We start from the raw sequence: 19,216 nt of genomic DNA on the forward strand, positions 1-19,216 counted from the left end.
CCGGAATGCCAGATTCCAATGGTCCTTTTTCATTCGAATTTTTTAAGAAAATCATTTAATGGACAACGAACACTTGATAAGAATCAAATGTTCGAAGGGTTACGCCAGAATGCTTGATCCCAACGGCCCTTATTTTGTCCAAGTTAATTAAAGTGTTTTATGGACGGAAGAGAAGAATGAATGGTTAACCCAAAACGCGTGGCTCAGAATCAACCATTCGAGAGTTCCCACCTAAATGCTAGATTTCAATGGTCCTCTTCTTTCACGTTTGTTTTTATATATAAAAAAAAAGATCTTAGCATTAGTTAAAATGATGTGTGAAATGGTTGCCAAAGAAATGTATTTATTTCGAAATGGATTTGGAAATTGATTTTGCAAATATGGTAGAAAGAGTTTGAAATTGAAATCGTGAAGTGAAATCAAATGTAATTATTTGCATGTAGAAAATGGACCTAGATAGATTTTTCAATTAAAATGATCAAATACAAGAGATCGGTTGATCAACTAATCAAATACTTCACCAAATAATTATGAAAAAGTAATTAATTAATTAAATCATAATCAACTACTCAAATAATAAAACTTAATTACTCATTAATTAAATAATTAAAATAAACAACAAGATAATAGAAACACTCATTGCAATAGGTTGCACACTAAAATGGAGTGTAAGCAATGGACATGTAAGTGTGAAACATCAAATGGGCTTTTAGACCCAAATCTACAAAAACTTAAATCTAGTTAAATTATAAAAATAAATAATTTGTATTACAAAAAAATCAGCAAATTGCAAAGAATGACACAACGCTCCACTTACTGATAATTTTAACTAACCCTTTTTAAAATAATAATAATAATAATAATAATAATAATAATAATAATAACAATAATAATAATAATAAAATAAATAAATGAGAGAGAGTTCTACGAAAGGTAAGACTATTTCTTCTATAATCCTGGTCTTAACAAAATTTTTTCAATTTTAAGAGGAAAGCCAACGGTCACATGAAGACAGGTGTCCCAAGGTGGGACGGTCATCAATGCAGGAGAGAAATATAAACGGAAAGCTCAGCTTGGGAAGTGGAAAAAGAAATTTCAATGATGGTTATTAAAAGCGCGTCTTTGGAAAAGCTGAAATGGTGAAAACGCAAACGAAAAAAAAAACATCCTTCCCAAAACTCTCTCCCCATCTGCCTTACCGTTCAATCTCTCAATCTCACTCGTCATCTCTCAAACGCTCACACTCTCTACTCTCACTAAACGCGGAAAAAGCCATGGTTTCAAAAGAAAATCAAGTAAGAAGGCTCACCTTCGGCGGTGATTCGGCAGCGACGGTGAGGCTTGGATCTTCCTTCTTCGCCTCAAAGTCTTCTTTTTTAAGGTTCTTCTCTTTCGCCGCTCAATTCTTCTAGCTCTAGGGTTTTTTCGCCGTTTGAAAAAATTAGGGTTTTCGTCCTCCCTTTCTCGCCTCCGCTTCCCTCCTTTTATATTAACAACTTAGGGTTTTTGAGCTGTCTTATGGAGATCCAAAAGGGCATCTCCTGCGAAATCCCTTTAGGGTGCTCAGATTTTGATTGCCCTATTTGATGTTTGGTCCGGAACGGTAATGCAAATCCACACTTTCTTCTTCTTACTTTATCCTAATCCTTTTTTGGGTTATTTTTTTGAAATTTTACCGCTGCTAATTTACTTGTTTTTACTGTCTTGCACATGAAGCAACGATTTCCCTTGAAGCTGGAGTTATACTCATCCTTTGTGACGATTCAAACTTTGTTCCGCTTGTGTATGCATTTCTAGTAGCAGTGCCTGATCTTTTGTGTATGCTCGAAAAGTTACAACAGTGGGCTTGCAATTTGATGCAGTGAGCCTTGGAGGAAATCGATCTGCTTGGTCACTTAGAAAATGGGAAAGTGGTAAGCATGAAAAGATCATAAAGCACGGCTCTATCTTTGGTTTTTGGATAATCTAATTCATTTGTTACTATCAATATCATGTTCTTTGTACAGGATTTTATGAGAATACATGTCATGAAGTTACTGCAAGGGTGTACATAAAGGATCATTTTGTGCAGGTTTTGTTGGAGATTAGGAAAAGGTATTACGGTTAGAAATTTCTTGTTTTTCTGTTATGAACATTTCAGTTTCTGCTATGGCTTTTGTAACTGAATTATGGACTGCTGTGATGTGCTGGAAAACAAAACAGAGTTGTAATAAAATAGCTATTTTTGTGTGTATTATGCAGGTTCATTATGTTGGCTGGTGGTTATAGCAGATGAAATGAAGAAAATGGTTCAGTGGTTATAGTAGTTGGAGTGAGGGTGAGAGAAAATGATTGGTGAGAGGATTATGAACAAGAATGAAAAAGAAACTGAGTTTTGCAGAATCAATGGATGCTGAAGGTTGCAGGTAGCGTATGGTTGTTACGGTTGCAGAGTGAATGGTGCAGAACAAAATGAAGAGATAAGAGAAAGAGTGAAGAGAAAGATTAAAAAAGTGAAGAAAACTCGTGGCTCGAGCCAATGGTGAGAATTGCCAATTTATAGAGTTTCTATGAAGTGATTTCGTTAACTCTGTTAATCTCTTCTCCCACCAAATTTGTTTACCGTTGAAACTCTGTTAGTTAGTTTGTTTGTTAATGATCGCGACTTTATGAGTCTATCGGGGTACTAACTGCAAGTGCACAGTCTAATCGCGTACTTTTAAAAGATATCGATCCCACAGGGACTTAATGAATCGATCTACCGTTTTTCTAGGGTTACTGCGTAAAGCTAAGGCGGATGATGCTTTCGTGATTAGAGGGAAAAGTAAAACTAAATTTAGATCTAGATTAAATATCAAATAACACGGATATCGGTATGTAGTTCGTCGTAATTAGGGAATCAAATCTTCGTTGGTCTTTTTCTTAGTTTTAAAATAAGTCTCTTCAGTAGACACTATTAATTAAAAGTCTTTTCCTCAAACTCTCGCTCTGTTGAATTAGACTATGACTTTATATTTTAACGTACGCTCTCACTATTTCGTCAAATCTAAAATCACTTTTTGAAAATATTAGAATCTATAGAAGCTCTTTTTGAGAAAATACTAACCGTTTAAACGCCCCCGTCTCAAACTCTCGCTCTATTGACTTAGACTATATAATTAAACTTAAATGCTTAACTCTCGTCCTTACATTTAACTTTTAAAAATAATTTTTGAAAATGACTAGAATTCAATTAACCTTAAAAATTGCTTTCGCCCTGATTTAAAGTTAATGTTCAATTTACATTGTCCAGTTAAAAGCTCAAACCGTCGTTCTATTGATTTTAACTTCTTTATGTCTTTTACTCTCGTACAAAAACCTTGGTATTAACTTTGTAAATTGAGACCAGAAAAAGAGTGACTATATTTTGAAATAAATTTAAACCAACTCAGTTTTGATTCCTTTATTCCGCTTACTTTACATACCGATATCTAAATTACTTAGCCGGACATGCTAAACACGCATAAATAATAATCATGCATAAATACAGCCATATCAAACAAACAATATATATAAACAGCGGAACAAAGCATATATAAATTAAAACTATAAATCGATTAATTAATGAACCTGTAAAAATACTAGAATTCTGGATTTCAACTCCTAGCTTCGATGCTCGAACACTCCATCACAAGTCGGTTGGATTTGTTCTTCACAATTCGCGATCAGATAGGCAAGTAAAAAAAAAGAAATAAAATACTATGATCTAACGTAAGGTTAGACCCAGTAAAAATTACACAATAGTTTCCGGTGTAGAAACTATCGTGAGAAAATAAATTAAATGCTTCAGAAATTCAACTAGAAAAGAAAAGAGAATAAAATGCTTGGAAATTAGAATGCTGGAAAATTAGAAAGCAGGAAAAATATTGCGCGGAGGAGAGGACCTTGCAAATTGGATCCTTTGAGGTCTATTTATATTCATCTCCAAAATAACCGTTTCCTTGAATTGGTCTTCCGTGTGGTTCAAAACGTGCATGAGAAAATTTAGGGGAGAACGTTCCTTCAGTTGCGCGCGTCAAGCCTAAAATATAGGTTGAACTGTGTGACGTCCGTCACACTATGTGTTACGGTCGTAACACTAGGTTTTGGGGCGTGACGCTCGTCACATGCCTGTGGCGGTTGTCACAGTCGTTATCTTTGTTCCAAACTTGGGCTGGGCTTTGGTGCTTCAGCTCGCTGCTTTCCTAGAAAATCCTCTTTTTTCACCCCTTTTCTTTCTTTTTCACACATGCTTTAAATAACGATACCTGAAATAAATAATAAGAAAATACCAAGTAATATCGAATAATATAAAATAAATTGAATCAAATAACGATATAATTTAATTAAATCAAGTCCAAAAATGTGATATAGTTTCATGTTATCAAACTCCCCCACACTTAGACTTTTGCTTGTCCTCAAGCAAGATACAATGTAGAAATCGATTTAAAATATTAGCCAGATGAAATTTCCAGACACACATCAATTCGCAATAGGTTGCAAGTAAATCTCGTTTAGAAATAACCTGAGTTTAATCTTAACATCAAAAACTACCGTAACAACACTAGATAACCTCACCTTATGCAAACCAGTTCGAGTCATGCTATTATAGCTCAGCCTAGTTCTTTTACTCTTATTTCACCCGTTTTCATTCTAGCGAAATCACATTAAGCCCTTTATCTTTTCGCGCACATAGTGGAGTAACCGGTTAGCGATTCTGATCCCCTTTTAGTCTATTGCAAATTGCGGGGGATCGGACCGTAGTCCGCCCTACCAAGTTCAGCACCAGAAACCGCTGAACCAACTCACAATGGATCGTTCATACCATGTTTTTTTAGGGTCCGCAACCTTTAGATTAAATGATCGGGTAAGGATCACCTAACTTAATTAGTGCATTTCCTGATTTTTAATATGTTGTTTTGGGAATCATTCACTTGTGTTCATCGGTTCTCCACGTAGTTTGCTATTAAGATGGTGTCGACTTCTCGTATAAACTACTCGGGGTTACTATAGAACTAAAAGGTCAAGGGATTGGTATAATAGGTACTTAGCCTGATCTAACATGCTGAGGTTTTTAGAGTGTTGGGGCGGTAATAATTTTGTCTTAATTCCACTCAAGTTTTATAAAATAGGCAACCTTTATACTTATTGAGTGTGTTAAATTTTGTTATGGCTCAAGAAAATTGAGGGGAATAGATAATAAAAAATTTCACACTAGGGACTTGACTTAAAATAATTTTTTTTTTTTTTTGTAAATTAAAGGGAAATAACATACTTGAAAGGGAAATATTGAAAGGGAAATAAAAACAACTGAAACAAAGTTTTCCCCCCTACACTTAAATGAAACATTGTCCCCAATGTTTCAAGAAAAGCGAAAAGAAAGGAAAAATAAATAAAAATGGTACTCAAACTCAATTCTGCCTGCGTCCTCTTGTTCTCGTACCCGGTGATCGTTGACGTACTTCCAAGTCATCAAACCTGTTAAGCAAGTCAGTGAACCTCTGGTCGGTTATTGCATTCCTCTCTTCTTCTTGTTGTTGCATCTGGCGCATCAATTGCATTACTTCGTTATTCTGCGCATACATGGCATCAAGCCGTTGGGCTTGATGTTCAATACCATCCATGATGTCATCATTTGTTGCGGGCCGTCTTCTTCGACGACGTCGGGAGGATGGACCAGCCACATTATCGGAAGGATTATGTGGGACCGAATGTTGTTCAGGACCTTGATCACCTTGCTCCATTTCATCAAACTCGTCTGGGGGCGGGTTTGCTTGTGTAGGCTCGGTAGGTTCGGGAGCATTCAAATCGTAGATGAATCTGTTAGGGTTAGTTACATCGGTGAGCGTAATGTTGGGCATAACGACGCTTGGGACTTCGTGGTTATTCACCATAAGATAATACTTCCCGCCTACCCTATTTTTGATTAAGCGGCTGGAGCGACAATAGCTTATATCCATAAACAGGGGTGGCAAAGATTGCAAATTCTGAAGTCGGTCCCCTAGATTTAAACCGAGTGCGATGGTGGTTATTAATCCTCCAATCACAAAAGGTTGACTGCCTCGAGCACAAAGGGTACGGATATGGTGAAGTAAGAAAGAGGCGGCGTTTACCTTTGTATCGGCTGAAAAGATGCAGTGTAGGAAGAATAATTCTTTCGCGTTGACTTTGCTGTTGTTGGCTCTTCCGAAGATGGTATTTTGCAAAATACGGATAAAATACCGGATAGTGGGGTTGTGTATGTGCGAAGCAAGTAAGGCATCCCAATTGGTGGTTTCCACACCGGATATTTTTCCAAAAAGGTCGAATGCGTTCGTGTTCCACTCTGAGTTTGGAGGGATTCTTGGGTGGACGTGGTCTCCTACAGGAAAATGTAGCATGGCACTCAACTGGTCCTGAGATAGTGAGTACTCAGTGTTGAACATACGGAATTTTGTGGTACCGGTTAAGTACTCGTCCTCACCGGATGGAGTGGAGTATGAATAAGAGCTTAAAAACTCTAAGGTGAGTGATGGGTATGTTGGGTGATTTTGTATGCAAAGAAAAGTTAAATCGGATAGCCTAAGCAGCCAGTGCACACCTTGAAGTAATCCTAATTCTTGTAAGCAATTGAAATCTGGGTACCTGGTAGATATGACACCGCGTTGTTGGAACCGAACGAACTGCTCCTGTTGATAGTTACTATCTTCAGATCAGAAAATAATATTTCCGAATTGCACTTCTTGATGTTGGTTCTCCGCCATATTGATTGGTAGGTAGAAAGAAGGAAAATAGGATGAAATATATTTGTATAGAATGGTTTGTTGGAATGATGTGGTGTAGGAAGAAATGTATTGTAGGTATTTATAGGAAGAGTTTTGAGATTGGGGAGAGGAGTGGTTGAGAAGAAAATTAATGGGGATGAATGTGAGTGGAATGGAGTAAAGAGGTGAGTTGAATGGGGAGATGAAGGGAGTAACGGTCATGACCATAACGGTCAACAACATTTACGAGGAAACACGCAGTCACGCTCGTCACATAATGTGTTACGGGCGTCATGGGCTGTGTGGCGACCGTGACAGCATGTGTGACGATCGTCACACTTCTGAGTTTTGCAACGGTCGTGACAGCATGGAGGCAGCATGCATTGGCTAAAATATGTGACAAGTTTTTGTTTTATTGTTATTTCATTTTATTATTTCATTTTGTTATTTCATTTTGAGTTGCTATGAATGCTACTTTACTACACCATAGAATATATATATATTTTTCTCTAATAAGCCATGTAAGTAGTAGCATACAGTAAGTATCATTATTGGTAATTTTAGATAGTGCATAAATCAAAATAAAATTTAATTTAACCAATAATGCCAGTAACTTCATAAAAATAAACATAATGTAATATTTGAAGATAACATAAAACATGCGAAAAGTAAATACTAAGGTAAAAATAATGTTAAACGAAACTATAAATTTCCTAAGACTAAAACTAACTAACTCTAATTCTTCTAGCCACTTGTAGAATCTCTCTTCGGAGGGGCAAAAGAATTGACACGGTGTAGCAACTCGTGGAATTGATTTGTCATTCTACTCATGTATTCCATAAATGCATGTCCCATCTTAGTTAACTCTTCTTTAATGGCATCTTGTTCTGACATCAAGGCTTGAATAGCGGTATTATAATTAGTTCCGGGCATATGATGTCTAAGATCAGGTATTGCCGATTCTGCGGACGGGACAGGATGAGGTGGAGAGGCAGCATCATGGTAACCAGTTGGTGTCTGCGGATCAGACTCAGCATAAGGAATCTGGTTGTCAAGAATCTCATAATCTTGGATGGTTTCAACAGATCTAACAAGAGAAGGTATTCCATCCAGGTTGTAAAGCCAATTATTTCGATTATGGACACTAGTCATCGGGCTAGGCATGGTGAATAGGTAAAAAGCTTGGTTGTTAATTAATAGTTCAAACTCTTCAGGTCCAAGGTTTCCTATAAACATAGTGTTGAAAAGGAAAAGTATATTCATAGGCTGAATACCACAAAAAGGGTCCAAATCAAGCATGGGTTGGCGCAATCCAATGGCATTAGCAATCATAGTTATCAATCCTCCTATTTGAATCGGTGCACGGTCATCTTGAATAAGGAGGTCAAAACTCGCCAACATATAAGTGGCACCATTCACTGGACGGTTCTGGGAAGCACAAAATATTATGAAAAGTTCATCACGCGATACTGTGGTGATGTTTGATCTTTTCCCAAAAAGAGTGTGTGCCAGGATCTTGTGGAAATAACGGAACGCTGGGTTATGTATGTTTCCAGAAAGAAACTCATGTTCTTCAGGGTCGTCATTTCCCGTCAAACTTCCCCAAAAATGCTCAAGCTCTCGATATTCAAAGAGGTCTTCTTGGCTCATGGTGAATGTGTCAAAAGAAGTAGGGAACCCTAAGAGGTTAGTAAATTCTTGAATGTTATACTGATACTCCATATTGAACATCCTGAATTGAATGAAACCTCGGTTTATTCCTTTTCCATGGTTCGGTAAATAAATCAGGGAGCTAAGGAATTCTAGAGTTAGCCTCCGGTAAGTAACAAATTGTCTCCGAATAGGAGTGGTTTCCCACCCTATTTGACTCAGCAGATATAGGACATTATCTCTTAGCCCAAGAACGGTCATTGCACAATCATCAGCATAAAAACTTGGGTGCATCTCTCTCTCAGCAAGCTCTTCAAATTTTTGTCTCTGAGCTCTCCCTCGGAATTTGATACCCATGCGATCAATATGTCCCATCAGGTTAGTGTTAACTAAAGAAAAGAAAAACAAGAATTTAGTCAGGATTTGGCCAGATGCCGAAAGAAGAAAAGAGAAAAATTTAATGAAATAAAGAAAATGAAGAATGAAAACTGAATAAAATCAAAAAGAATAATCAAAGAAAAAATATAGAAATTTGTGGGTTGTCTCCCACGAAGCGCTTTGTTTAATGTCGCAAGCTCGACATAAAACTATTAAATGTTAATCTATTAGTTTTGGAGACAATACGTCTAAGTGCAGGACTTGCGAGTCTTCATTGTTTTCAGCATAATGATAATGTTTTAGACGTTGCCCGTTTACGATAAATGATTCAATAGATTTTCCTTTAATTTCTACAGCTCCACTGGGAAAGACATTAGTGACTTGGAAAGGGCCTGACCACCTAGAGCGTAGTTTTCCTGGGAATAACTTAAGTCTAGAGTTAAACAATAGGACTACATCGCCTTGTTTGAAAGTTTTTCTTGATATACGTTTATCATTCCATTTTTTCGTTCTTTCCTTGTAGATTCTGGCATTTTCGTATGCATCTTGTCTAAGTTCCTCTAATTCGTTTATATCTAGAATTCGCTTTTCTGTAGCGGTGTATTCGTCGCTATATGATCTATCGATTAAATCATAAGCTAAGAGATACATTGAAATTTCGAGTCGCCACCGCACTTTTATTTATCCAAAGGATTGGCTAAAAAGCGAACAAAAGCCTAAGAAGTTTTACACGTAGAAAACTAATAAAAAGATCAGAGATTCTGGGTAAGGGGTAAATTACGCAATGGGAAGGTGTTAGGCACCCACTACGTCCTAGGTACTCCTAGGGAGCCCTTTTCACACTTGTTATGCAAAATTATTATTTGTTATGACATAAAGATTGTGCAAACATGATTGGGATGATGAGAAAAGAATATACAATTTTATTATTATTGGGTTCGAACGGATGAACCCGTTGCCTACGTACCTTCCATCAAAGGTAAGGATCAGAACGCCGTAGTTCGGCTAAAAGATTTCCAAAAGTGGGTTAGGTTCAATTTTAAACACAAACCCTAGGTCTTACGTTATCCACGGGAGAAAACTCAACCTTATACAAACAACAACGTCCACCATGTGAGAAAAGCTTCAACTTGCCAGGGAGGGGTTAACCCTATAATAGGCAAGGAAGGCTTACAATTCAATCACTAAAGACAGAAGGCGAGATTAACATCAACCACTAAGATAAATCAAACCTATAGCTCATGTATGAAAAGATTAATGGACAAAGCCAAAACAAGTGAATGAGTGGAGTTATTGATTATGATTATGAAAATGGAGTCAAAGTATGATTAAGATCAATTCAAATAAGTATTATGAAATGAGTTTGAAAAAAGTCAAGGACTTGGGTCCAGGTTTTTAGTTAGAAAACATGAAGATGTTTGCACAACACTTATGTCAAGTTTAAAAGATAAAGTGTGAAAAGGTTTAGGACATAGTGAATGATGAATGGATGAAGATGGATAGTAAAACTTCTTAGAAGGTTCACTTCTTGAGATCATATGGGAGATGATTCAAGTGTGTCCTTTGGAATAGCAATTAATAATAACAAACAAACAAAGGAAAGCGGATATCGGATGCCAATCACTGGTCTTAAACCAATCTCCTAAAACAAAATGGGATGTCAGAAGCCACTCAATGGTCTTACACTAATCTCCACAGGCAAAGGAATAAAAGCGGATACCGGATACCAATAGATGGATTTACACCAGTCTCCCAAAACAGAACAGGATATCAGAAGCCACTCAATGGTCTTACACTAATCTCCACAGAAGAAAACAAAGAATGAAACAGGAAAGTCAACTGCCAATCTATCTGGACTTAGGTTAACTCCACAGTATGGTCCTAGGAAATCCAATGCCACATTACAGGGACTTACAATGGATCCTCACATACAAGAACAAAAGCAACAATGTGATCACAGGAACGTAAATGCCAACTTACAGGGACTTATAATTGCAACCTCTCATACAAACAGATAAAACAAACTATGATCGCAGGAAAGCAGATGCCAACTTACAGGGACTTATAACTGCAACCTCACATACAAATTGAACAGATCAAATTATGATCACAGGATAACAGATGCCAACTTACAGGGACTTATAACTGCAACCTCACATACAAATCAAACAGATCAAATTATGATCACAGGATAACAGATGCCAGCTTACAGGGACTTATAACTGTATTCTCCCATACAAACAGATAAACAGAAGATATGAGTGACCAATGAGGTCTTACACTCTATCCTTCCATATCATGGGAGCAAATGCCAAAGCAATGGACTTACAATTGTCCTCAATGGGCAAACAACAATGATAGCATCACAAAAACAAATGAGATGATCATGCACTAATGGCAATTGATGATGATGATAAATGCATAGCATACAGGCAAGCAAGTGCACATGAAACAATCAATCAATCAATGAATATCAAACAGCACACTCTATAGCCAAACAATGGGGGCTCACACCAGAGGGTTTGACTTTGAAAGTCCACTGTAATGGGTAAAGGTCGCTCTTAACCTGGCCATTGAGGGGCTCAGGTGAAGCAGATGAAAAGGAGATGAGGGGTGTGCCTCATTGCTTCTATCTCAAATCAGAGAGAGCATCAAAGGAAGTGTGGGAGTTCAGAAAGTGGGAACTCTCTCCACATTATTGACTCGATTAGATCTTGGGTATTTATCTCATTGCTTCAACCAGGTACTGGGAGCAAAGAGAGGACACACTGAATAGTGGGGGATAGATTGCTTATCCCTACCTTCCACCAATTGCCTTACTTGAAGGACTTTTCCTGCTTAGGACAAATATAAACAAACACAGGCATTGCCTCTTAAGGAGGACTTCAGACAGTTTGCCCGGTCAAATAACAGACCGGGTCTCCAGACTACATGAAGAAGAAGTAATTATACCTCAAAGCAAATGCTAAAAAGCAAAGCAAGCAATCAAGTTCAAAGAACTTAGGCAACTAAAGTACCTGCAAAAGTCAAACTTATTAGCAAACAAGTCAACAGTCAAAACCAAAAGGAAATGAACCAATAGTCACACAGAGGGACCAATTGTGCAAGGCACAAAGACTCAAGTATGAGTCACCTACAAAACAAGGGTTAGCATGTGGCAAACAATCAAATTCAATCACATTTGAATGATCCTTAAAGCATTGATGCTTAACCTGAAACAGATGAACTCAACATAAGCTCAGAAGACCACTAGGACTAGCCTAGGGTCAAAGATGAAAGAAGAAAGTCAAGGCAGCAAGCAATATTCAATCAAAGTCAAATGCAATCATGTAGGAAGCAAACACAATTGGATTCAAACTTATATCATGCATCAAGGTCAATTCATATGCAAAAGGATGCAAAGCATGGCAAGAGAAGCATACAAAAGTCAACAGCAAAGACTTCATTCAAAAGTCAACTCAAACATTTTCAAAAATCATGAGATAAATCACACTCAATCCTAACATCTAACATGGTATACATGTAAAATTTCAATGCATTTGGATGAGAGGAAGGCAGTCAAGTAAAATCATGAAGTCAAACCAAATTCAAGTAAGCATGGTGAAAGTCAACAAGCATGGGTCAACTTCAAAAAATCATATCAATTTGAAAACAGAAGAGAAATGAATGAGATTAACACCAATGCAAAGCTTGAGGTGTCTAGTTATCACATATGAAATTTCATGGACATACAATATGATTTGAGAATTTCACAAAAGATTTGGCAATGCATAGCACAAAAAGTCAACAAATGACCACATATGGAAGAAAATTCACAATCAAATAGAAAACAGCATGATTAATTCCAAGAAAAATTCATACATAAACTAGACATGTGAAAGATGATTCATGCAAAATTTGGGGTCAATTGGATAAGAAGAAGCATGTGAACAAAAATTGGGAAAATGCATGATCATGGTATAGCACCAAATGCAACACATAACTTCAAAAGATCATAACTCTCAATCCACAAATGATAAATGCACAAACTTTATATGGAAATGAAGATCAATGTGTCTAGTTTCACCACAAAAAATTTCAAGCTCATCGGATGCAACATGAGAATTTCACAATTGAAATGGCACAATGTATCATTCATGCACACATGTTGAGAAAATAATTGTCAATTAAAAACCAACCAATGGGAAAATTAATTAAAATTCACAATTAAATTCTAGACTCATTTGTGAACATGTGGAAAAAATTTCATAATTTTTTGATGAAAATTGAATGAGAAAATGATCTGTGAAATTGGGTGAAATATTGGATGAAATATGAGCAAGCTAGCATGGTAATTGGTCAAACATAAGTCAACGGGTGGCATAGCTGTAATTCTGAGCTCATTAACTTAAACTACTGCGTTTTGGGGGGCGACCAGGAAATGTTCCTATTGGTCCAAACCCAATGGAACAGTGGACACGGCCAATGGAGTTCAAGTTCTGGTTTTAACAAAACCCTAGGGTTTTAGCACAGCAGCATGGCATTTGCAACATTCAAGCAATCAACACCACACAAAATTCGACCAAGCAACATCATGCAATCATCATGTAGGCAAAGTCTGGACAGGGCAAGTATTTTAACAGCACATGTACACATTCATCATCCAAGTTCATCATCATGTCGAAATTAAACAACCACAGGGAAACCACATGGCAACACACAACAAAAAATGCAAGTTCTGTTTTTTCAAATAGCAGGGCATTGACAGCAGTGGTATTCATCATCATCATCAAGCAAACAGCAACCAACATGCATCTTCATGAAATCATCAAAATAAAATCTGACAGTATTCCACATACAGCATGGCAAATAGCAATTATGCAACACCAAAACATGATAAACCAAACACACACCACATGAATTTCTGGATAGAGCCAAGGTTTAAACAGCAGCGAAATGGTTCCAGCATGGTAAGCAATCGAATCATGAACAACAACATCAAACATACAGCAAATAATCATGGCATGTGGATATCATACAAATATCATACGGCAGAAACCCAACAAACCAAATGGATCTTCTGGACAGCTCATCATAACAGCAACATTGGCATTGCAGTAGGTCCATACATTCATGTTCATTAACCAATAAAACTCAAACAGCCACATGGACACCACATGATAACACACTCATGAGGTTTATGCAACATATAACACACAGCAACCAAAACATAGGCTGGATTTTTGGAAACAGTATGAGGGTTTGGCTTATGTAGCAACACAATTAACATCATCATTCAAACAACAAGAAAACAGCAACAATCAACAACATTCAACACATCCAGCAATAATAATCCAACAGGCCCTGCAACAACTATCATTATAGAACATCAACCAACATTGGAACAAGCATGCTCATGGGAAATTTCAACCAAGTTTAGCCAACATCCAAACAGAACCAAACAACAGCAACATTGGAAATGTTCATACAGCAAGCAGAGTTTATGGTTTGGCATGGACAGCAGCATGTACATATTAAGCATCATCAAGCTAACAACAAAACCAAACACAACAGGTGGAATCCCTGGGCAGTTCATCATAACAGCAACATCACACAATAACAGCCAGCATACTCATGTTGTCACCAACATCAAACAAAATGTCTCGACCAAAACACACAATCAGCACAGCATTCAAGCATCATTCCCAAGCTCAATATCAATTGAAATTCGAACAAGGCAACAACAGCAGCAAACAATCAACCATGAACAAAATAAAACTAACCAGCCTCAATGCTCATGCAACAACTAACATCAACTAACATCACTCAACAACAGCATAAGCACAATCATGGGGATTTCATAGGCAGAGTTCTAGGTTCAAGCATAAACAGCATACACATTCATCATCAATAATTCGAATTTTCAATGATATTTCCAGAAATTAAAAAAACACACACATAAAGATGCTCAGCATGGCAAGGTGAATGAGAAACCAACATCAATTTTCAACCAAACATGTTGTGTACCAGGAATCGAGCAAAACATCATATGAGCACCAAACTTATTTTTCAGATTTCTTGGCCAAAACACAACCAAATTAAGCATGCTTTAGTTCTCTAGAGTCAGCATAAGAATACCTTTCAAAAGCATATTATAGCATGGTAAAAAAGGGAGGTCGATTTACTTACTTATTTTTGAAGAAAGTGTGAAGCAGTGTTGCTTTGGTGGATTTAAGGGCAAACAGATGATGATGATGCTTTGCAATGAAGGGTACTTGAGGTTGCTTGGCTCAAAGATGCAGGAAAATGTCCAATTTCGATTTCACCATGGTTGAATGCTTGGAGATGCAGAACAAAAGGAGGTGTTCCAGTTGACAAATGATGCTCAAAAGCACTCCCAAACAATGTTTAGATGATGGAGGAAGCAAGGGTTGCTCGTGTCTCTTGATGGTTGGGACAGAATTTTTCCAAATGCAAATTTGCAAGAAGAGAGTGAGAGTGTGTTTTCTGTGTGGTGGCTGTCAAAATTAGGGTTCATTTGTGCAGAAACAAGGCTTTATATCATCTGTTTAACATCACTTAATTAAATGGTAAGCTTGTTTAGTGTAAATGCACTCATTTGCATTTTTGCTAATTATGTCCAAATGAAGTGGAGGTGTGTTTTTGCTGAGAGTTTGGGCCTGCTACAAGCTGCTAGTGGCCAGCACAATTGCTGTTTTGTGTGCTGCAGACCTGCTGTACTTGATTTGCTCAAATGAGGTTATTTGCCTATTTCCAAGTTTTTGCATTTTAATACCAAATGGTGGTGTAAAGGTGGTATGATGATGGTTTAGGACTTTGAGCAAGTTTCAAATATGGTTTAAAGCATTTCCCAATTGGCCAAATCAAGAAAAAGTCAAAGGAACAAAAAGTCAAAGTTTGGTCAAACTTTGATTTTAAATGCAAAAGGTCCAAAAATGCCATTTTGAATGGTAAGGTTTTAGGTCATGGAATTTATATTTTTGGAAAGAGGATGAAAAATGTGGTTTGTAGGAAAAAACCCCACCAAATTTGGCCTTATGGTTTGAGAGTTATGGCTCTGTGAAGTTCAAAATTTGGTGAAAATGATTTGATCATATCTTGACAACCACACATGGGATTTGGATGTTCTTGGACTTTTTGAAAATGGGAAGACAAGATCTTCAACTTTCATGTTGGGCAAAAATTCATTTGGAGCTTGTATCATGATGTAAGTTTAAGATCAAGAAGTTTCCATTTTTGGCAGTTGAAATTACAGGTCCACTTGCTATTTCTGGAAAATTTCTGATTTGACTTGATTTTCTTCCATGATGAGGTTGGACATGATAGATGAGGCTTATACAAGCATGAATGAACTCCTTCAAATCAATTATATCCATCAAATTCTTGATTAAATCAACAGTTGACCAAGTTTGACTTTTCTAGGGTTTTGAACTGATTGAACTTCTTCTGATGAATTCCAAACCCTAATTCCTTGAGAACTTGACTTCAAATGATGTCCCAAGATGTATGAACTCTTGATTAATGATCATGATGCCCAAATTCTGCAAGAATGGCCACCATCCATTGCTTTGACTGATCAATGACTGAGTTTGACCTAATTGCTGATGATTACTTCAACTGCAAGCAACAAGGTTAGACTGACAATATTTTTGTACTTTTTGAATGATAAACATATGAAAGCAAAGATATACAAATGCAGGGTATGCTTGGTGATCAAGAAACAAAACCACAAGGCGATCTATCCACTAGGAGGGAAGCAAAGGCATGCATTGATCCTTGAGGCCATGATATGAATGATATGGGCCATGAGGGATCTTAGGGCCCAAAATTGGGGTCTTACACGGCGGCCTTATAGTTTAAATTTAAATTTTTAATAGCCCAATAGGCCTTATGTTCTAACTCCACCGGGAGGTGACACGATTTACCATAAATAAGCTTAAATGGGGTTGTTCCTATGGGAGTTTTGTAAGCGGTTCGATATGCCCATAAAAGTTCAGGTAATTTTGATGACCAGTCTTTCCTCGATGTAGCGACAGTTTTTTCCAATATCTGTTTAATTTCTCTATTAGACACTTCCACTTGTCCACTAGTTTGAGGGTGGTAAGGTGTTGCTACTCGATGTTTTACACCATACTTAAACAATAATTTTTCGAGTATCTTAGATATGAAATGAGATTCACCGTCACTGACGACTATTCTTGGGACACCAAATCTTGGAAGGATTATATTCTTAAAGAGTTTAATTACTACTCATGTGTCGTTTGTTGGAGAAGCTATAGCCTCAATCCATTTTGGTACGTAGTCAACCGCTACGAGTATGTACTTGTTACCAAAAGAAGGTGGAAAAGGTCCCATGAAATCTATTCCCCCCACATCGAAAATTTCTACTTCCAAAATGCCTTTTTGTGGCATTTCGTCACGTCTAGATATGTTTCCTGTGCGTTGACACCTATCGCATTTCTTGACAGCGGCATGCACATCCTTCCATATGTTTGGCCAATAAAGACCGGCTTGTAGGATTTTAGAGCAGGTTTTGGATGTACTTGCGTGTCCACCATAAGGAGCGGAATGACAATGTTGGATTATACTTTCTACCTCTTCTTCAGGTATACAGCGACGGAAAATACCATCGGGCCTCTTTTGAAAAGTAAAGGGTCGTCCCAGTAATAATGTTTTATGTCATGGAAGAATCGTTTCTTTTGTTGGTAGGATAAATCAAGTGGAACCACTCCAGCGGCTAAATAATTGACAAAATCAGCGTACCATGGTGTAACACATACATCCAAGGTGGTCTCTACCTGTTCATCAGCTCTATTTTCTTCCAAATTAGCTATAAGTTTATCGTACGAGAAATCATCGTTGATCGATGTTCTTTCCGGTTCCAGGTTTTCAAGTCTAGAGAGGTGATCTGCTACTACGTTTTCGGTTCCTTTTTTATCTTTGATTTCCAAATCAAATTCTTGTAGCAACAAGATCCACCTTAGGAGTCTAGGTTTAGCGTCCTTTTTTGTTAAGAGGTACTCAATGGCAGCGTGATCAGTGTAAATGATTATTTTAGCTCCGACCAAGTATGAACGAAATTTATCTAGTGCAAATACTATTGCTAAAAGTTCTTTCTCGGTCGTGGCGTAATTCATTTGCGCTTCATCTAGAGCTCTACTCGCATAATATATGACGTGAAGCTTTTTATCCTTTCGTTGTCCTAAAACAGCGCCTACGGCGTAGTCACTTGCGTCACACATTATTTCGAAGGGTTCATTCCAATTCGGGGTCTGCATTATGGGCGCGGAGATCAATGCTTGTTTAAGTGTTTGGAATGCTTCTAAACATTTATTGTCGAAGATGAAGTCAGCATCTTTCATTAATAATTTGGTTAAAGGTTTAGTTATTTTAGAGAAATCTTTAATGAATCGTCGGTAAAAACCGGCATGTCCTAAGAAGCTTCGTATTTCTCTCACAGTTTTCGGAGGTTGAAGGTTTTTGATTACTTCTATTTTGGCTTTGTCTACTTCAATTCCTCTATTTGATATGATGTGTCCTAAAACAATTCCTTCTTGTACCATAAAGTGACATTTTTCCCAATTAAGTACTAGGTTTACTTTTACACATCGTTCTAGAACTCTTTCTAGGTTTTCAAGACATTCTTCGAAACTTTGCCCGCATACGGAAAAGTCATCCATAAAGACTTTCATGATGTTTTCGAGAAAATCGGCGAATATTGCCATCATGCACCTTTGGAAGGTTGCAGGAGCATTGCACAAGCCAAACGGCATTCGTCGATAAGCGAAGGTACCAAAAGGACATGTGAACGTTGTCTTTTCTTGGTCATCAAGATGAATTGGTATTTGAAAGAAACCTGAGTAACCGTCTAGATAGCAGAAATGAGAATGCTTGGCTAGTCGTTCTAACATCTGGTCTATGAATGGTAAAGGAAAATGATCTTTTCGGGTTGCTTTGTTTAACTTTCTGTAGTCAATGCACATTCTCCATCCCGATTCAATTCGTTTGGTTATAGTTTCTCCTTTTTCATTTTCGATCACTGTTATACCTCCTTTCTTCGGTACTACGTGTACAGGACTAACCCATTTGCTATCAGATATAGGATATATGATACCCGCCTCTAATAACTTCGTTACTTCCTTCTTCACTACCTCGCTCATGATCGGGTTTAGTCTCCTCTAATGTTCCCTAGAAGTCTTACAGTCTTCTTCTAGCATGATGCGGTGCATACAAATAGAAGGACTTATCCCTTTAAGATCGGTGATGTTGTATCCTAATGCGGTTGGATATTTTCTTAAGATATGTAGGAGTTTTTCGGTTTCAGGTTTTCCTAGGTATGCATTGACTATTACTGGTCGTTCAAGTTCTAGGTCTAGGAATTCATATCTCAGATTTTTCGGAAGTGTTTTCAGGTCGAGGGTTGGTTTCTTAAGGCATTGCATAGGATC

At 37.4% G+C, this 19,216-nt stretch overlaps 1 long non-coding RNA gene across 1 annotated transcript in view; it reads left to right on the plus strand.

Annotated features, from left to right (window-relative positions):
- The first annotated feature begins 1,001 nt into the window (after nt 1–1,001).
- Nucleotides 1,002–19,216, plus strand: part of LOC127092750 (uncharacterized) — a 40,649-nt gene continuing 22,434 nt past the window's right edge. Inside the window, exon 1 of the long non-coding RNA XR_007792273.1 lies at nt 1,002–1,381. This is a non-coding gene — a long non-coding RNA (uncharacterized LOC127092750). The remainder of the gene's footprint in view (nt 1,382–19,216) is intronic.

This window comes from Lathyrus oleraceus, chromosome 6 (assembly GCF_024323335.1).
Source record: "Lathyrus oleraceus cultivar Zhongwan6 chromosome 6, CAAS_Psat_ZW6_1.0, whole genome shotgun sequence".
In the NCBI taxonomy this organism is placed as follows: domain Eukaryota; kingdom Viridiplantae; phylum Streptophyta; class Magnoliopsida; order Fabales; family Fabaceae; genus Lathyrus; species Lathyrus oleraceus.